General features: G+C 44.3%; 1 long non-coding RNA gene across 1 annotated transcript; it reads left to right on the top strand.

The window, feature by feature from the left end:
* Positions 1 to 2460: 2460 nt before the first annotated feature.
* On the top strand, positions 2461 to 5839 carry LOC148122807 (uncharacterized). Its single transcript, XR_015737590.1, has 2 exons — positions 2461 to 4270; positions 4732 to 5839. It is a non-coding gene; the product is annotated as an uncharacterized LOC148122807 (long non-coding RNA).
* Positions 5840 to 17522: the final 11683 nt, after the last annotated feature.

Here is a 17522-nt window from a genome sequence, read left to right as displayed (position 1 = left end):
ACAATGCTTTGAATCAGTCTGTGTGCTTCTTCTCCTTCTGTGCCTCCATTTCACTGGAAACAATTATTCTAAAATTTAAAACAGCAACAACCACCCAGATGTAGAGCCATACACCTCGGATCCCAGCACTTATACGTAGAAGCAAGAGGATTACTTCAACTTCAAGACCAGGTCTACATAGCAAGTTCTAGACTAGTCAGGGTTACCCAGCAGGACCTTGTCTCAAGACCAACCCAAACCAAGTAAGCAAGTAAACACAAAATGTTTGCTTTTAAAAAATAGGCATTCTTCTTTATCTGTGTACCCGTAAACATGTTCTGACTTATGGTGCTTGCTTTTGACCTTTGCCACAGTGGTGTGCTCACATGGAGCACTCCATCGGATGACTCTTCTCACGGAGCGCTCGCAGGGCTTGGCCATGATGCTGTGGCTGTATTCCATTTCCTCTGCCAAGCAGTAGTCCGCTGTTTACACCACGTGTTTACTGTCTTCTGATAGGTACTTAGTTTCTCTGTGTTATTAATAATATTACTAGGGCTAGTCTCACAATGCTCCTCTGGGAAGGAGCTGTTAATTTTTTTTTACACTCTTAAAAGTGGAAAGAACGTCCACAGTGGTGGAAAACATTCTATTTGCCTCAACTCAAACAAATGATGTAATCTTAGGGCTTTCCAGGAAGCTGATATTTTATTGTGCAAAGGAGCAGTTCTGCATTAATTTCTGAAAATAAAGGTGTCCCAAAATCTTTAACTCAGTGACTGTCATTGAATCATCTCTAAAAACTCTTATTTAGATGGTATAATCTTTCAGAATGTTTGTATCCTAGCTTCTTAACTCTATGAGAAGAAGCCATGCAAGAATGTAGAAAACATAAGGCTGTATCCCTTCTATTTATGGAGAAGAAAATGGAGACTCAGCAACATCAAGAAATTGGAACAGCAGAACCGGGCATGAATCCAAAGCCAACTCATGTCTGCCCATCTGGTGTAGTGAGCACAGCTGTTGGCTTCCTCCGGGCCTGTGGTCTCTTCCCACTCCTTGTTGCTGTGAGTGGCACAGGAGGAAAGGAAGTCTCTCCACTTAGGAGGCTGATTTTACTTGATTTGCTACTATTTCTTTGTATGTGTGTATGAACTTGTATGTGTGTCTGTGAGTATCCATGGAGAAAAGAGGGCTGTAGGTCTCGGATTTCATTCAGAGGCCATCCACTTTGATTTGTGAAGCAAGCTTTCTCACTGACCTGGATCTTGTCAAGTAGATTAGGCTGGTGAGCCCTGTCTTCACATTCCTGACAGTGGGATCACAAGCCCACATAGTGCTAGCCACTCACAAATGAGTCGGAGTTAATCTTTTGACATCCATCCCTGTGATATTGATATTGTCTATATTTTCCAAGTTAAGGAGAATGAGTTCAAGAACAAATGATTCCAAGTTTGATTAGGTAGCTGGGTAGTCCAGTCAGATCTTGTTCTAACTTCCTTATACCCCACAGTAACATCCTATTGCCTCCAGAGTGAGGAGACAGCAGATGTGCTGCTGCTAGGTGCTGCCTCATCGGGCTTTGATGAAGCACACATGTCACAGAAGCAGAGAGCTGACATCAGTGGCTGTAATATCGTATACTTGTGACTCTGCTGTGCTTTCGAGAGGACACAGCTCTGGACTCATACACAGCCCTCTATGATTCTTGGCTTTCAATTTCTGGCTGAAGTTCTCATCTCTGCTAGGATTTAGTTAAGAAGTACACTCACATGGCATTTGAAAAAGAGCAAGGAGGGATTTGTGGAAGGGTTTGGAGGGTAGGAAGGGAAGAGAGAAATGTAATTATAATCTCACAAATAGAAAGAAGAATCTGGTATATGTGGTTGAGTGAGGCTTTGTAAAAGGAGCAGTGGGCCTGCTTTTCGTCCTGCCCAGCTCCCACATGGCTAGCTTTACACCCGAAATAACAGCACACAAATTGTATTCATTTAAACATTGCCTGGCACATTGTCTCCAGCCTCTTATTGGCTAACTCTCCTGTAGAAGGCCGCAGCCACATTCTCCATTATCAAGATGGCGCTGACATCCGGCTTCACCACCAGGTGAATGCACATGTGCTCGGTAATTTCCCACTGAGTCCCCGCCTACTCCCGAGGCATTCACCTGGGATTATGGACAATGGACCAATCCAAGAGTGACACGTCCGAAGCAGGGTCTGTTTCCTTTATAAGGGATGGGTTCCATCTTATCTGGGTCTCCGCCATGTTGGCTGATGCCCGCTCTCCCAAGGGGCATTAAAGCTTTACTGCAGAAGAATCCTATGTGTACCGCGTGGTTCTTGCTGGCGAGACGGTAGCGCGGGACATCTGGTGCCGAAACCCGGGAAGAAGAAGAAAAAGAAGAACTTTGCACCACCGGAGACCCCTTGGACACAAGGAGGATTCAGAACTGTAGGCATGTGTGCTCAGAGAGGTACGTTCTAAAGTCCAGAGAGCATATCAGAAACTGAGCAGCAGTGGGAGGTTGTGCGTGCACCCAGATAAGTTAAAAAGGACCCCCCGGTAAAGAATGGGGGAGACAGAAAAGAAGATAAGTTAAAAAGGACCCTCCGGTAAAGAATGGGGGAGACAGAAAAAAAGAAAAAAAAATAAGTTAAAAAGGACCTCCCGGTGATTTTTGGGAGAGTGGAGATGGGGGAGAAGGCTGATTTGCAGGGTCAAAAGCTTTATGTTGTGTTGTTCATGTTGTCTTTTGTGTACTGGATGGGAGAGGGATATTTGAACTTGGAGACTGCTGAGGATGTGGTGTTTTGGGAGGGAGGTTCTGTTTTCGTCTTCACGGAGGGGGAGAGCCTAAGGGTGTACTTGAGATCCACGTGGTTTGAATCACCGAGACCTCCTGAAATGTTGTAATGTATACCCCTAAAATGCAGCGGCCCAATAACAGCAGGAAGCAGCCAAAGAGACTAAACGACGCCCAAATTCCCTTAAAGATTAAATGAGGTCCTTTCAGTGATTACAGATCTGCAAGCCTGCTTCTCTGAGTTCCGCTTTGCTCCGTACACTGGTTTGGGCTCGGAATGGGTGCAGCTGGGGCTGGAGGGCGGCTGGAGCGGAGCTTTGCTCTGTGGCTATGGTGGGGAGCACGTTGCGCCGGCTCAATTGGTGCGGCTCGGTTGGTGCCTGGCCTGGAGGATGTCACAGCGGTGCCACAGGCAGCCAGGCCAGAAGGCTTACAATGTACCTAAAACTGTGAGGGTCTCTGAGGGTAAAATGGCTCTGATTCCATTTGGCTATGCTAAACGATGCTGACTTCAGGCAGGGCTGGTCGTATTTATCATAATAAAAGCGCAATTAAGGTTTAGACGCAGTAAACAGGCAGTACCGTATTACATCTACATAGTGTGACTTAAGTTTTTAAGAACTGCTTAGCATTTTAAGAACTCAAGTCCTCCTAAAAGATTGCTGTGTGTATGCTTGGCTTGTCTGGTGTTTCAGGATCCGCAGGGAGGTGGATGCGAAGGGCCCTTGGATTTTGGGGTGATTGGGTAGTTGGCTGGATCTGTGAAAGTTTACAGCCGCTTTTGCTGTGGCACAGGTGTTGAGAGTTGGCTAGTAGGTAAGCGGCCCTGTTCGCTGCCTCTCCCATCGGCCCCTTGAGCCGCAGCAGCTCTGGCGCGGACCTTGAGTTATTGCCGGCCTGTGCAGCCTTGGTCTGGGTGTCGGCTCCCGCCACACTCCGCCACCAACACAGCCTCAGAGAACTAGGCTAGCCCCGCGGGGAAGGCAGGGGCACCTGGGGGTGGAGCCGCCACTTCCTGGCCTGGGACAGGCGGAGCCGCACAGCGGGACACGGGGATCCGCACAGCGAGCAGGCCCAGGGCCGCACACAGCCCTTGGATGGCGGGCGGGCTCTGAAACCCAAGGCCACCGTACCAGCAAAAAATACGGGAGCCAATAAATCTTAAATCTAATATCAACAAACAGGGCCTGCTGTAATGGCACAGACAAACAAGATTGCTCTTTAAAACAGAGACCTATAGGTCTCTAAGTTCAAGACCAGCCTACTTCCAGTACTGACTGTGCTAAATTTTTACACTGAGTTTTTTAATACTCTTAAATGTTATTTTGGGAGAAGAGTTTATGTTTTTTTTTCTAGAAATACTACTATTCATGCTGTGGATTCATCTGTCCAGAGGCCTGAGGACAAAGCCTCTGCTATGGAGCTGTCTGGCCTGATTGCTGCGGAGCTGGCGGGTTCCTGAGGGATGGTCCAGCTCCTGCCCTTGGTCTGTCAGTTATTGCTGTGTTGTTGTTGTACATTGCAATGTTGTTGTTGCTGTGCCATTGCTATGCTGCTGGATTTCCCCTTGTTTTGTCAGTTATTGCTTGCTATCAGTTTCCCTTATCCTGTCAGTTATTTCTGCTAAACACTGTGGGTATCTTCAAGACAGGTTACAAAATACCATGGTTATTCAAATTAAAAATTGGATAAATATCTATTTAAACAAAAAGGGGGGGAATAATATAGGAACTGCCCCCGATGCCAAGAATGGCCATCGCCATGGCTCTGTTCACCATAAATTTTTTAAATCTGGATGATAATGGCCAAAATGCTGCAACACGACATTGTTCGGATCCGCAGCGGCCCAAAGATTTGGTTAAGTGGAAAGATGTGCTTTCTAATGAATGGAAAGGCCCGGATCCCATCTTATTGAGATCCAGGGGAGCTGTTTGTGTTTTCCCACAGGATCAAGAAAGCCCATTCTGGCTGCCAGAGCGATTGACCCGAACAGTGAAGAGTGATCCACAACACACGGATTCGCCTGAGGACCTGGCTGCTGTTCCTCCTGCCATTTTGCAGATGGATGACAGAGCACCGATGGAGGACACTCTCAGCTTTCCCGAAGCTGTTACCAGTCAACCATAGGATGGCTGTGTCTCCCCGATTTTTTACAACCAATAAGATTTTGGGCCCCCTCCCTACTGTCCTAGAGATGATTTATAAGCTTGGCCATAGGACTTCAGTCCTGGGCCGTGTCTCTCATTTCCCCTACTTCAAAGAATGGGTGGGGGTGGAAATGTTTTGGAACAGTCCTATGCTATGGATTAGTGTTTTTCCTATGGATGGTCTGCTGACTCAAATCCCAAAATCGTAGGGACAAAGTGGTTATTGCACAAGCGCTGGCTGCCCTGGAACAGGGGCCTCTACTGATATGTGGCTATCTATGTTAAAGCAGTAAGGTTTAAGCCAACCAGCTCCTGCACCCCTAGGACTGTGGTCCATTGCACAGGGTGGAGTGCTTGGCTTAGCTAGCCCTGAAGGTTGTTGAGCTGAAGAGCATCGCACAGAGAATGGCCCTCTCTGAGAGATAAGTCGCTTTGCTTAAGGGTTTCCTGCCGTATATTCCCTTTCCCAAAAAATTGGCAAAGGACAGGCCGGATAGGTTCCAGGTGTCATGAGCCTAGGGACAGATTCCGTGTAAGCCCATTTTAATGTTTTCATTTTGGGAAGTGCGACCTCTATCTTTACCTTCCTAGGGAGTTGCCTTTCTGCAAAGAAGTAAAATTAGGGGGAGATGTAGAAGGCCGCAGCCACATTCTCCATTATCAAGATGGCGCTGACATCCGGCTTCACCACCAGGTGAACGCACATGTGCTCGGTAATTTCCCACTGAGTCCCCGCCTACTCCCGAGGCATTCACCTGGGATTATTGACAATGGACCAATCCAAGAGTGACACGTCCGAAGCAGGGTCTGTTTCCTTTATAAGGGATGGGTTCCATCTTATCTGGGTCTCCGCCATGTTGGCTGATGCCCGCTCTCCCAAGGGGCATTAAAGCTTTACTGCAGAAGAATCCTATGTGTACCGCGTGGTTCTTGCTGGCGAGACGGTAGCGCGGGACACTCTCCCATATTAATTAACCCATTTTTAATAATCTGTATATCACCATGAGGTCGTGGCTTACCGGGAAGATTCTAACCCATGTCCATCTTGGAGAGGAGAGCCATGGTGTCTGCCTCACTTCCCCTCTTCCCAGCATTCTGTTCTGTCAACTCTGCCTATCTAAGCTGCTGTTTTATCAAAGGCCAAGGCAGTCTCTTTATTAACCAATGGAAGTAACACATAAACATATGACCCTCCTACATCATTTCCCTTTTTTCTGTTTAAACAAAAAAGAAAGGCTTTAACTTTAGCATAGTAAAATTACACATAACAAAACAATTTTAAAGCAAGAATTACAGTTACAATATTTCTATTTATTTTATATTTTATCATGACTAAGGAAAGCAATAACTATCTATCTATTCTTCAACTCCATCAAAGACTCTAGAAAGATATAATATTACCTAAGTAAACAAGAAATAAGCAACTTCCAAACTCTAGAAATGACAGAGACATTTCGCTGCCTGTACAGTCACCCAAAGTTCTTTTGTACCATTGGGGCATCCATCTTCCCACAGGCCCATAGTATCCAGCAGACATTTCCATAAAGCAGGAAAATTCAAAGACAGTTCAGTCACTTTCTTTTGTATCCTGCAGAATGTCTCGCAGACTCTTTCATGAGTCAGGAACCCCAAAGGATCATCTCACCTTTAGGCAAGTTTAGCAGTCCTCTCTCTGCAGGTTCTTTGTGTCCAGTTTATGCAACAGTCCAGGCAAGAGCTAACCAAATAGCTAACCAACTTCATAAGGAGCCTCTTTGATGCTGCCAGGAGCAGACGTGTCTCATTGTCATGAAAAGTCCTAAGTTATTAAAACATTAGATGCCGTATTCTGTAGTCTTTGAAAGATATGAAGAATGCCTATTTAACTGAAATATATCTAGAAAATCTAACTAACATGACTACAAGCTTGACTATTATTGATGCTCACCTTCATAGACCTGGATGGAAGAGGGAGGACCTTGGACTTCCCATGGGGCAGGGAACCCTGACTGCTCTTAGGACTGGAGAGGGAGGGGGAGGAGGGAAGGGGGAGAGAAAAGGGAAGTGGGGAGGAAGTGGAAATTTTTAATAAAAAATAAATTAAAAAAAATGGATGAGAAGACTAACAAAAAGTTTGAAGAAATTAATAAATCCGTAAAAGATACACTAGGAAACCAAGAAAAAACAATCAAACAGATAATGGAAACAGTTCAAGACTTGAAAACTGAAATGGAGACAATGAAGAATATGGAAAACCTAGGTAAATGAACAGAGACTGCAGATCTCTCCAAACAGCACTACCGAGAACACTCGGTGCCAGCTCTGATGTTCCCGAGTACTTGATAACGTGATAGATCACGGGGGCAGGCCAGCCTCCAGGCTTTGGTTAAAAAATGGATGAATGATTTTGTTGATCCATTGCAGTGGGAATGTGGGTGGGTGGTACATGTCTACATAATTATCCAATGGGCTTCACTGTCTTGGAGTTCATTAAATTTTTTACAAGAATCCTGCAAAGCTGGTAGCGTCTCCCAGATACTCTATTCCCCTGAAAGCTAGGTCTGGTGGGCAATGGGCCAGGTGGCTAACTCAAGATCCTTCCTTTCTCCATCCCTTCCTCCCTCTCTTTGCTGCTACTGATTTGTATATATTTATAGAGCTGATGTCTGCAAACACTGTAATAGTTTAGATCAATAGGTTAATCAAACACGCCTATCTCTTTACACACTTAGCATTCTGCTTTATCTAGGCATGGAGCTCACAGTCAGTCACCTGTAGAATAAAATTTTCCCTATGAGTTCTGAAGAGACCAGGACTTCTAAAAAAAATCCATCGAAAGGGACCCTTTCTCTCTATTGCAAAGACCTGGCACAATTCAAGTCTCTTTGCCTTAGTGCATACGGCAGAGTAGTATTGCCAAATGGATGTCTTACATAGGCCGGCCGATGCTTGTGTGCAAAGAGGATTTGCTCGGAAGCCCTTTGAACTTACCTTCAAGGGTAGAGATTGATACATGGCTTCAAGGATCTTTAGTTCCTGGGGAAGTTGGGCATTCTATCATTCTCTTCTCTGAGAACTATCCAGTTATGCTTGGGAATGTGTCCCTGTTTCCAAGAAGTTGCCGTAGTTACAGTGCAACTTGTGAGTATGAAAACCAAAACACTAGCTTGGTACATTTTGTTGAGAAGTAGGGGAAATCTTTGTCAGTTCCAGCTGGGTGGGGAATCATGGTTCTCGACTGGAACTGAGTTCTAGTGCTTGGCTGACAGCGTCCTCGAGCTGTGTGGAGGAGTCAGGAGCCAGGCTGAGGGTAAGGTTTGGTGTTCCATGTGGAGGGGTTCATGAGACCCTGCTCTGACCCTGACTCCATCACTTGTTCTTGCTGTGACCTTGGACATCTTTCTTTGGAACTATTTCTGTGTCTCCTCTAAGATGTTAGACTGCCTGGTCTCAAAGCTCCTTTCCGTTTGCATCCAGCAGAGGGTGATATTCTTCATGTTTTGCCTGGGCCCTTGTCTGAGAATCCTAATCACTTTGTGCCCTGGAAGAGGAAGCCTTGATCTGGTCCCCATCTTCTGGTAGAGCTAGACCCCTTGTGGCTTTCTCTTAGATCTGTAGCCTCTTCCATTTCCCAGGCCAGGGAACTGCTAAGTTCCAAAAGAAACTCTGGACAAATGGCCAACTGTGCTGTCTATTAGCATACCAAAGCAGATGCTGGCCCCCAGGCTCAGTGCCTGTGGCTCCTCTCAGCTCTTGTCCCCTACCCTAAACCTCTTTAGCCCATAGACTTTGCTTCCCTTCCCCAGCTTTTCTTTTCTGTATAGCCCTGCCATTTCGGGCACAGGTTCCCTGGTCTTCTCTGTCTCTTGGTCTTCCCCTCTTGTTCTCCTCACCTTTTTCTTCTCATGGCCTGGTCCAATCTGCTGTTTAGTCTACTGTTTTTTCTACCTGCTCTAGACTCTTCTAGATGTCTCTGCCCATATTCTTCCTCATCCCTACAATAAAGACCTTCTCCTCAACCATACCTTGGAGTGGCTATATCCTCATTTCACTCAGGAACCAAGCAAGCGGAACTGAGAGGACTTGTGTAGGGCTGTGTGGGTTTTGTAACAGGGCCCCAGACCTTAGCATAACCGACTCCATGACGGAGTTACCATTCAGACTATAAAACTCACCATGTAGACAATACCACCTGCCAAAACCAAAACAAAGACCTAGCCCATCAAATTCTTTATAGTTCTGGGAAAGTCTCATTGCTTCTTAGCTTCTGTAGTTCTGCTTCTGGCTAACTGTTCTTGTTAACTGAAGTGTGTCAACCCAGGACGTGTGTGTGTGCGTGTGTGCTTCAAAGCTCAACTAGAGACATGATCAGTGTTACATTGTGATCCCAAAAACCCAGTGTAATTGCTGATGACTAATAAAGACTTTCTATTGGCTTAAACCCATGTTTGAGCATCTTCTCTGGCTTCCAATGGTCAGATTTTATCCTCCTCACCTGTAGCGCATCCTGCTGGCCCTTTTCCTGGACCTCAATAGGCAGTCGTTGTTTGTAAGAGCCTCTGCTGATCATAGGAGATACTTTACACACACACAGAGAAGGATGACATGAAATCCCTTTAGAGTTCAGGTAGAAGCCTCCCTGTGTAGTGACATACAATCTCCTTTCCCATGAAGCTTTTCTTTTGGGATTTGGGGTAAAAGGTCTGCGCAATGCAATCCCAGTGAGGGCTGCAATGGCCCTAAGTTTCCGACAGTAGAATTCCCTCTAGCTTCTTTAAGTAGCAATGGGAAATTTTTGAGGACATCAGGAAACTCTTGGAGTCTCCAGACGAGCCAGAGGAGAGAATCTGAAATGATGTAGCAATGAATAGCGCTGAGCCACACTGTGGGGGCTTTTTCTGGGAAAAACACCCCTGCACAGCTTCTCATTATTTAGGATTTTGGGACTGCCCCACCCCGTGGAAGGAAGATGGTTGAGGGTTCCTATGAGGAGGCTCCAGCTGGGCACATATCTTAGTTCATGTCTCCCTGCGGGCCACTGCTACTTCCTCAATTTTACAGCTAAGAACCGCAGGTTGTACAAGTTTATAATTTGCTCACATAAATCTCTCTGACTTCCAGGTTTAGTGTCCAGGACTTCAGGCTGAAGCTAGGAGTCCCCTGAGTCACCAGAGGGCAGTTTTAAGAGAGGAGGGTATTCCTGGCTTCTCTCTGTAAATCTGATTACAGTCATTTGGAAGGAACAGACCCAACGGAATGTCAATTTCTTGTTTTGTTTTGTTGGTGCTGGGGTTGAAGCTAGGGCATCACTCCTGTTAGTCAAGTGTCTGCAGCTGAGCAGTTCCCAGCTCTTTGGTTTTGTCTTTGAGACAAAGTTTTGCTAAGTTGCCCAGGCAGCTTCAGCCTTAAGCCTATCATCCTCCTGCTTCAACATTCCAAGTTCAGGGCATGCAGGCCTAGACCACTAGAGCCAGGTATATTCTTATTTTGTGCTTAATTTCATTGTCTTCTGCGTCTTCTGAGAAACCCTGAAGGGGAGCTTTTCCCACTTGTTGTTCTGTGTTATTTGCTTCTTCTGTCTCCGTCTAAATAAAGCTTTCCTAGACTTGGAAAATATCATGTCATAGGCTCACCCAGTCTCATTAATTCATAAACCAGGAAGTAGTCCCAAGGCAGAAATTTATTCTGTCCAAAGTCACATAGTAAAGCAGCAGCTTTCACACATTTAGCAAATGATTACTGAGTCTATGACTATATACTTGGCATTGGGTGAAAGGCAGACAAGTTCCTAGTTGCCGTGGAGCTTTGAGTAGACAAGAGGAACATGACTAGCCTTAAAATCATTTGTAACAAAAACACTTTAGAATAATTTCCTTCTTTTCAAAAATTAATTAATTTATTATTTTTTTTGAGAATTGCATACTTGTATACTATGAAATAGATCATATTCACATCCCATTTCTCCTTTCCAACTTCCTCTGGAATCCCCACAACACATCCCTTCCAATGGCATGTCTTCCTTTCTTTCATTTTTAAGTAACTCACTAAGTCCAGTTAGTACTTTTCATACGTGTATGGATGCACAGCATCCACAGGGCATGGGCTACCTAATAGTGCCCATACCCTCAAAGAAGAATGCTTCTCTCTCCTTCAGTATTTATCAACTGCCAAAGCCTTCTGGGGACTGGGTGGAGCCTCAGAACTCTCATAAGCTCCTCTCCAGTCTGTGCCAGAATTTTGGCTGGGTTGACTTTGTGTGTGTCTTGTGCACACAGCTGCAGCTGTCGTGTGTTCACAAGCACAGTGGTCCAGAAGACAGCTTTGCACAGCACTGCACAGCACTGCACAGCACTGCACAGCACTGCACAGCACTGCACAGCACTGCACAGCACTCTGCCCCAGCCTCTGCATCTGTGCTCTCACCACCTCCTCTTTATGTGGTTGTTTGGGTACTGGCATATGTGTGAGAGTTGGGGGAGGGGTGATAAAGATGGAATTTAGGAATAAGAGTTCACAATGACTTATTAGTACTTTGGCCAACTTTAAGTCTGCATTGACTACTGTTCCCTATAAAAAGAAGGTTCTCTGATTGAGGTTGAACATAGTCTAGGTCTATGTGTATACATGACTATTTAGAAGGAATTTTTTTTGCCAACATGATGATTTGGCAAAATAACAGTAGCTTGTTCCATCCTAGGTCCTAAACCATCGGCAATGGGATTCTGACCATGCTTACATTACCCAACATGAAACTTCTTTCTGTAGATAAGGCATCAAATCCATTCAGAAAATGGTGGTTACTCCATAAAAATCATGCCACTCTTGCATCAGAGGGCACATTTTGCCTGAAAGACTAGTACTGTACTGGGCAGAATCCAATGCTGGGTGGGACCAGTGATGTCTTTTCTCTCCAGGCGACTTCTATCAACACTTCCTAGATCTATGAGAGCTGGTCAGTAGGGAGGTAGCTTACTGCTCAGTGTGAGACTGATTTCTCTATGATCTGCAGCCGAAGTGTGTGATATCTCCAACAAAATGGGTCTTACCAGGTAGTTACGGCAGAATGGCAAACAGCCTGTGTTGTTTTAGAGGCCACTGGGGTATCCTTGATTAATAACTAATAGAGAGGTATGAGGCATTTTTCTTAATTCGATTAAAACACCACAATGGTAGATATACAGCAAAAAGTTTAGCTTTGTTATCAGAAAGTACAGACTAGCCCCTTTCTTTTCTATAGCTGTAACATTTAGGAAAAACATCTTCCTGGTGCTGGTGAAGCTTCAGTCTCATACATGCTTGACAAAGGTCCCACAGCATTCCTGCCTAATATCTCTAACGTCTGTGCTGACACCAGTTTGCTGGCCTGGAGCTCCATCCTCACACCTCTGCCTCCAGAGTGACAGCCTTCTACTTGTGTGAGCCACCCTGCCCTTTCCCAGCTTTCCATACTCTGTAGAAGGGGGTCATGGCTCAGGCTCTCTCAAAGGATTAGAGTTACATTTTGGTTGCCTGATAGCAGAATGTCTATATAAATTACTTGAAAAATTCTTTGAGGTTTGTCTATTTGCCCCATTTTTTGATTTTATTCACTCAGTTATTAAGATGGTCTCAGAAGTACTGATTTTTTTTCCTTCCTTCCTTCCTTCCTTCCTTCCTTCCTTCCTTCCTTCCTTCCTTCCTTCCTTCCTTCCTTCCTTCCTTCCCTTCTTTCTTTCTTAACTTTGGGTTATGGTTCAACACCATTCAACACTAATCTTTCTATTTTGGTGCCCAGATTGCTCCAGATTTGGTCGCTGGCTGCTCTCTTAGTTGGTTACTGTGTCCCTTGGACATACTCCATTGTTCCTCTTCCCCCATTTTCTTTACTTTTACATACCACCGTGTGCTCCAGGTTCATCTTGTAGGTTATCTGTACCAGCCACCAGTTCAATTGCTTTACAATTCTTTTTATACATAATATTTCATCAGCTGCTTTTGGAGGGCAATTATCTTTATTTATTATTTTTATTATTAATTTTACTTTTTAATATAGTAATTTAACATGCCAAATTATATTTCCTTTTATTTAAAAAACTTATGGGCATTGCATTTACATCACTTCCACCTCTCTGCCCCTCCAGCTCCCCTTTGTCCTAACCACCCTATCTCAAATTGTTGGCCTCTTGTTGCTTAATTATTATTGTTTACACACACATGCATGTACACATGCATACATACACACACATACATATGCACAAATGCACACACATGCACATACACAAGCACACAGGCATACACATGCACACTTGAACATGCATCCACACACATACATATTCAGGCATGTACACATATTCTAAGTATAATTTCTACGATTTACTTATCTAAGAGGGAGAATGGCCTATTAAGTTTACTGATCCAGTCTTATCTTTTCTGTGCCTAAGGATTTGCAGGGGTTTTCTCTGTGTGATGGCTCTTCATTGCAAGTTATGGAGAGAGCAGCGGTCCCCAGTTCAGGCTTTGAGTCCAGAGGAAGTCTTTTTTGTCTCCTGGAGTCTGTTTTTGTTGTAGGACTCATTTTCTGGACCATCATTTCTTTCTTCTTTTTCTTTTTGGGGTGTGTGTGTGTGTGTGTGTGTGTGTGTGTGTGTGTAAGTGCATGTGCATGCTTGTCTGTATTGTGTGTGAAGGCTAGCGGGTACTCTCAGATGCTATCCCTCAGAACTGTCTGAAGACACCATGAGCAAGGCACCTTATAGAAGAAAGCATTTAATGTGAGTTTACAGTTCAGAGGGTGAGGTCCTAACCATCATGGCAGGGAACACGGCAGCAGGCAAGCAAGCATGACATTGGAGCCATAGCTGAGATCTTACATTCCCACCAACATGAGTCAGAGAGAGTTAACTGGGAATGGCATGGGCTATGACTGCATGTGATGATTTGGGAGTTGATTGATGGCACAAAAGAAAGCCTCTATCTATCTATCTATCTATCTATCTATCTATCTATCTATCTATCTATCTATCTATCATCTATCATCTATCTATCTATCTACCTGTTATCTATCTACCTGTTCTCTATCTATCATTAATCTCTATTATATATATAGATATGTGTGTGTATGCTTCTATCAATCTATATCTGTATATATATACATAATATAATCCTTAAATTAAGCCATGTATTGGACCTTGTGACTCAATTGTCTCAATTCCACAATAAGTTATGGCTCTCTTTACAGATCAATATACATGTCCTATCTTGTTTAAAAGACGACAATTGGTATTCTTTTTTCCCACAGATATAGTAATTTTTACCTTGATGTAATGTTTCATAATTTCCTATTTTTCATTATTCTGAGTCGCACTACAAGAAACACATATACCATTGAGAATTCTCCAACGGTTAGCAGCATCTGATGTTTGAAAGTAACTGTTTATTCCGTGTGTTCAATTATTTAACATACACAACCAATCTACAAGGAAATGGCCATTTTAAAGTTACTTATTTGCTTGTAGAAAACCTCCCCGGAACACCCAAACACTACAGTGGAATGTGTGAGAGATCAACTTCAGATAAAGTAGGACTACATTTAATCTCTTTTTACTGGGTTGACTTTATGTAGGAGGAGGCCACTTGTTCATCCTGGTCGCCCAGAACCAAAATAACCACACAGAAACTATACTAATTAAAACACTGTTTGGCCCATTAGCTCTAACTTCTTATTGGCTAGCTCATATTAATTTAAACCATTTCTATTAATCTGTATATCGCCACGTGGCAGTGGCTTACTGGCAAAGATTTGGCATGTCTGACTCTGGTGGCTCCATGGCATTTCTCCCTCTGCCTTCCTTCTCCCAGCATTCAGCCCAGTTTTCCTAACCTACCTAAATTCTGCCCTATCAACAGGCCAAGGCAGTTTCTTTATTCATTAACCAATTAAAACAACACATAGACAGAAGGACTCCCCACACCAACTTTATACAGGTAATTTGATGTATTTGAAGCACACCATATTTGTTAAAGGCTGTTAGCTAAAACTACAGACAAAAATCTCTAAATTTTGATACTTTATTATAGCAGACTTGAGTGTCTCACTTGCCCAAAGTCTGATGGGCATGAGGCCATTCTGTGCAAGGATTCAGGAAGTCGGGCTAAAACAAGTCTCTGTGGTCTTCAGCATATTGCTTACAGGGCTCTCCAGATAGGATATGACATAGAGGAGAGGGAGTGGGGCTGACTCAATTATGTAATTTCCAGTAGAAGCTGTACCTGTAACTCTTTCAGGTAGGACTCAAACTCATAGCCATACCCAGCAGCAAGGGTGCTTGGGAAGTGTCGTCTGTGTATGAGCAGGGAGGAGAGAACACAAGTTTGTCCAAGTCTTTCTGATTTTAGCTAGGTTAGTTTTCTTCTCCTACTTTATGCAAAATATAGATAATAATGTCATCTTTATAGTTTGTGTTGGGATGGGATGAGATGTCAAATGAAAGTTTCGAAAGAACTCATGGCATAAAAAGTTGTTTGTTGGTTTTCCCACATTTGAAATAAAAACTACATTTATTTATTTGTCTTTGTATGTATTCATATGCATACATGCTTGTAGCATGGGCTGCATGTGAAGACCAGAAGGCAACTTGCAGGGGTCACTACTCTTCACCCACCATGTCGGTCCTGAGTATTAAACTGAGGTAAGCTTGGTAGCAAGAATAATACTACCACCATGCTAGCCCAGTTTCCTCAAGTTTATAATCTGTTCTTTTCATTTGTGTCTTAGACTTCTTCACCACTGACTTTTCCACTGTGTAAGGTATGGTGATGGACCTATAGCTCATCCAATGTTCATAAGATTTGCGTGGAGGGGCAGAAGGTTGAGACCTGCAGAATCCAAAAGTTGAGAAGTGACAGGCACTGGGAGAGGCGGGCCCAGAGATGAGCATGACAGTGGTGGTAACGATTACTTCCTTTTCATATGAAGGTTTGGAGAAGCAAAGGCTGCTGGGCATCGGCGTGCTAACGAAGCCACAGCTGCCAGAGAACTGTGTGAGGTGAAGCTAGAGAGTAGGTGGGGAAATGCAATCCTGCCTGATACCACCTTCCTACACACAGGAACCACTAACCGTGAATGAAGGGCGGGCAATTTGTGTAATGAAAATAAAGGAAGTGCGGGTCCAGCTCGGCCTGCTGGGGAATTTGAGTTGGACAGAAATGACTGTGGGTGATAACTCTTGGATTTTCTTCTACACTGGAAGTGCAAACTCCAAAAATACTATTGAGGAGATCAGCTCAGTGCTGCTCTTTGGAGTTTGGCCTGTTCTTGTCCCAGTAATTTTATGGGGATCTGTTTTCAAGAGCTGTCAAGAGGGGGCTGGAGAGATGACTCAGTGCACTGACTCTTGTTTCAGAGGATTTGGGTTCCGTTCCTGCACCTAACTGTCTATATTCCCACTTCCAGGAGACCTGACCTCCGGTTCTTGTCTCCAAGGTCACTGGATACTGACATGGGGCACAGACACACATACAGACAAGACATTTATATGCATAAGGTAATATATATTAATATAAGAGTTATGAATAAAGGAGCTGAGGAGATGCTAAGTTGGTAAAGCACTTTAAAGCACCAGGACCTGAATTCTATCCCTAGTCCCTGTCAGGTCCAAAGAAAACTCCATTTTCCCAAATCCTGGAAGTTAGACAAAAGTCACCATTCCTCAGGGACTGGTGAAAAAGTGATTCCCTTCTACCAAAAAACTCACTTCCCTTACCACTGGCAGAAGGGACAAATGGCTTCTGTGGCATACCAAAGTGCATGCTGGTCCCCAGGCTCCCTCAGCATCACAGGGACCTGTTACACACTACAGAGTTCTTGGCTCTTCTCAGCTCCTCTTGTCTCCTTCCCCTCCTAACTTCTCAAGCTCATGGGCTTCCCTCCCCCAGCTACTAATCCTTACACCCCCACATTTTCTCTGTTTGCTCTTGGCATCTCTCTTTTGGCCATTCTTTTTGTCTTCCCCTCTTGCTCTCTCCCCACTCCCCCTCCCTATCTGTCTATTCTGTTCCTGCCTGCCTGGTCAGGTCCAGCCTTCTGACCGTGTTCACTCTACTGCCGTCTGTCTATGCTCTGGACTATTAGAGATGCCTCTGCCTGTTCCCTCCCTTATTTCTACAGTAGAAACCTTTCCCATAACCATGCCATGGTGCGATTATGCCACCAGTTTATACAGTACCCATGTGTAAAATATCAGGCATGGTGGTGCATTTCTGTGACCCTAGCCCTGGAGAAGTGGAGACAAGTGGACCCCTAGGGCTTACTGACCAGGTGTTCTAGATTAATTGGTGAGTTCTTGGCCAAGTAAGAGACCATGTTTCAAAACACAAGATGGATACCTTTTGAAGAACCACACCCAAGGTTGATCTTCACCTTGGCCGTGGATACATGCACACATGTACTCCCTACAATGTGTGTATGAATCTATTTTACAACAACTACAACAGCAGCATCAGCAAAACACACACAAAGACACACACACACACACACACACTGTTAGGAGGGTTCTCTCTTAGCTCTGCATCTTCCTGACTTTATGACCCTTCTCCTCACAGACTACCCATATCTTTACTTATGTTATTAAGAGT

This window comes from Myodes glareolus, chromosome 3 (genome assembly GCF_982192425.1).
Source record: "Myodes glareolus chromosome 3, mMyoGla1.1, whole genome shotgun sequence".
Lineage (NCBI taxonomy): Eukaryota > Metazoa > Chordata > Mammalia > Rodentia > Cricetidae > Myodes > Myodes glareolus.
Note: the sequence above shows the minus strand (reverse complement) of the source record. Positions and strands in the feature narration are given on the sequence as shown.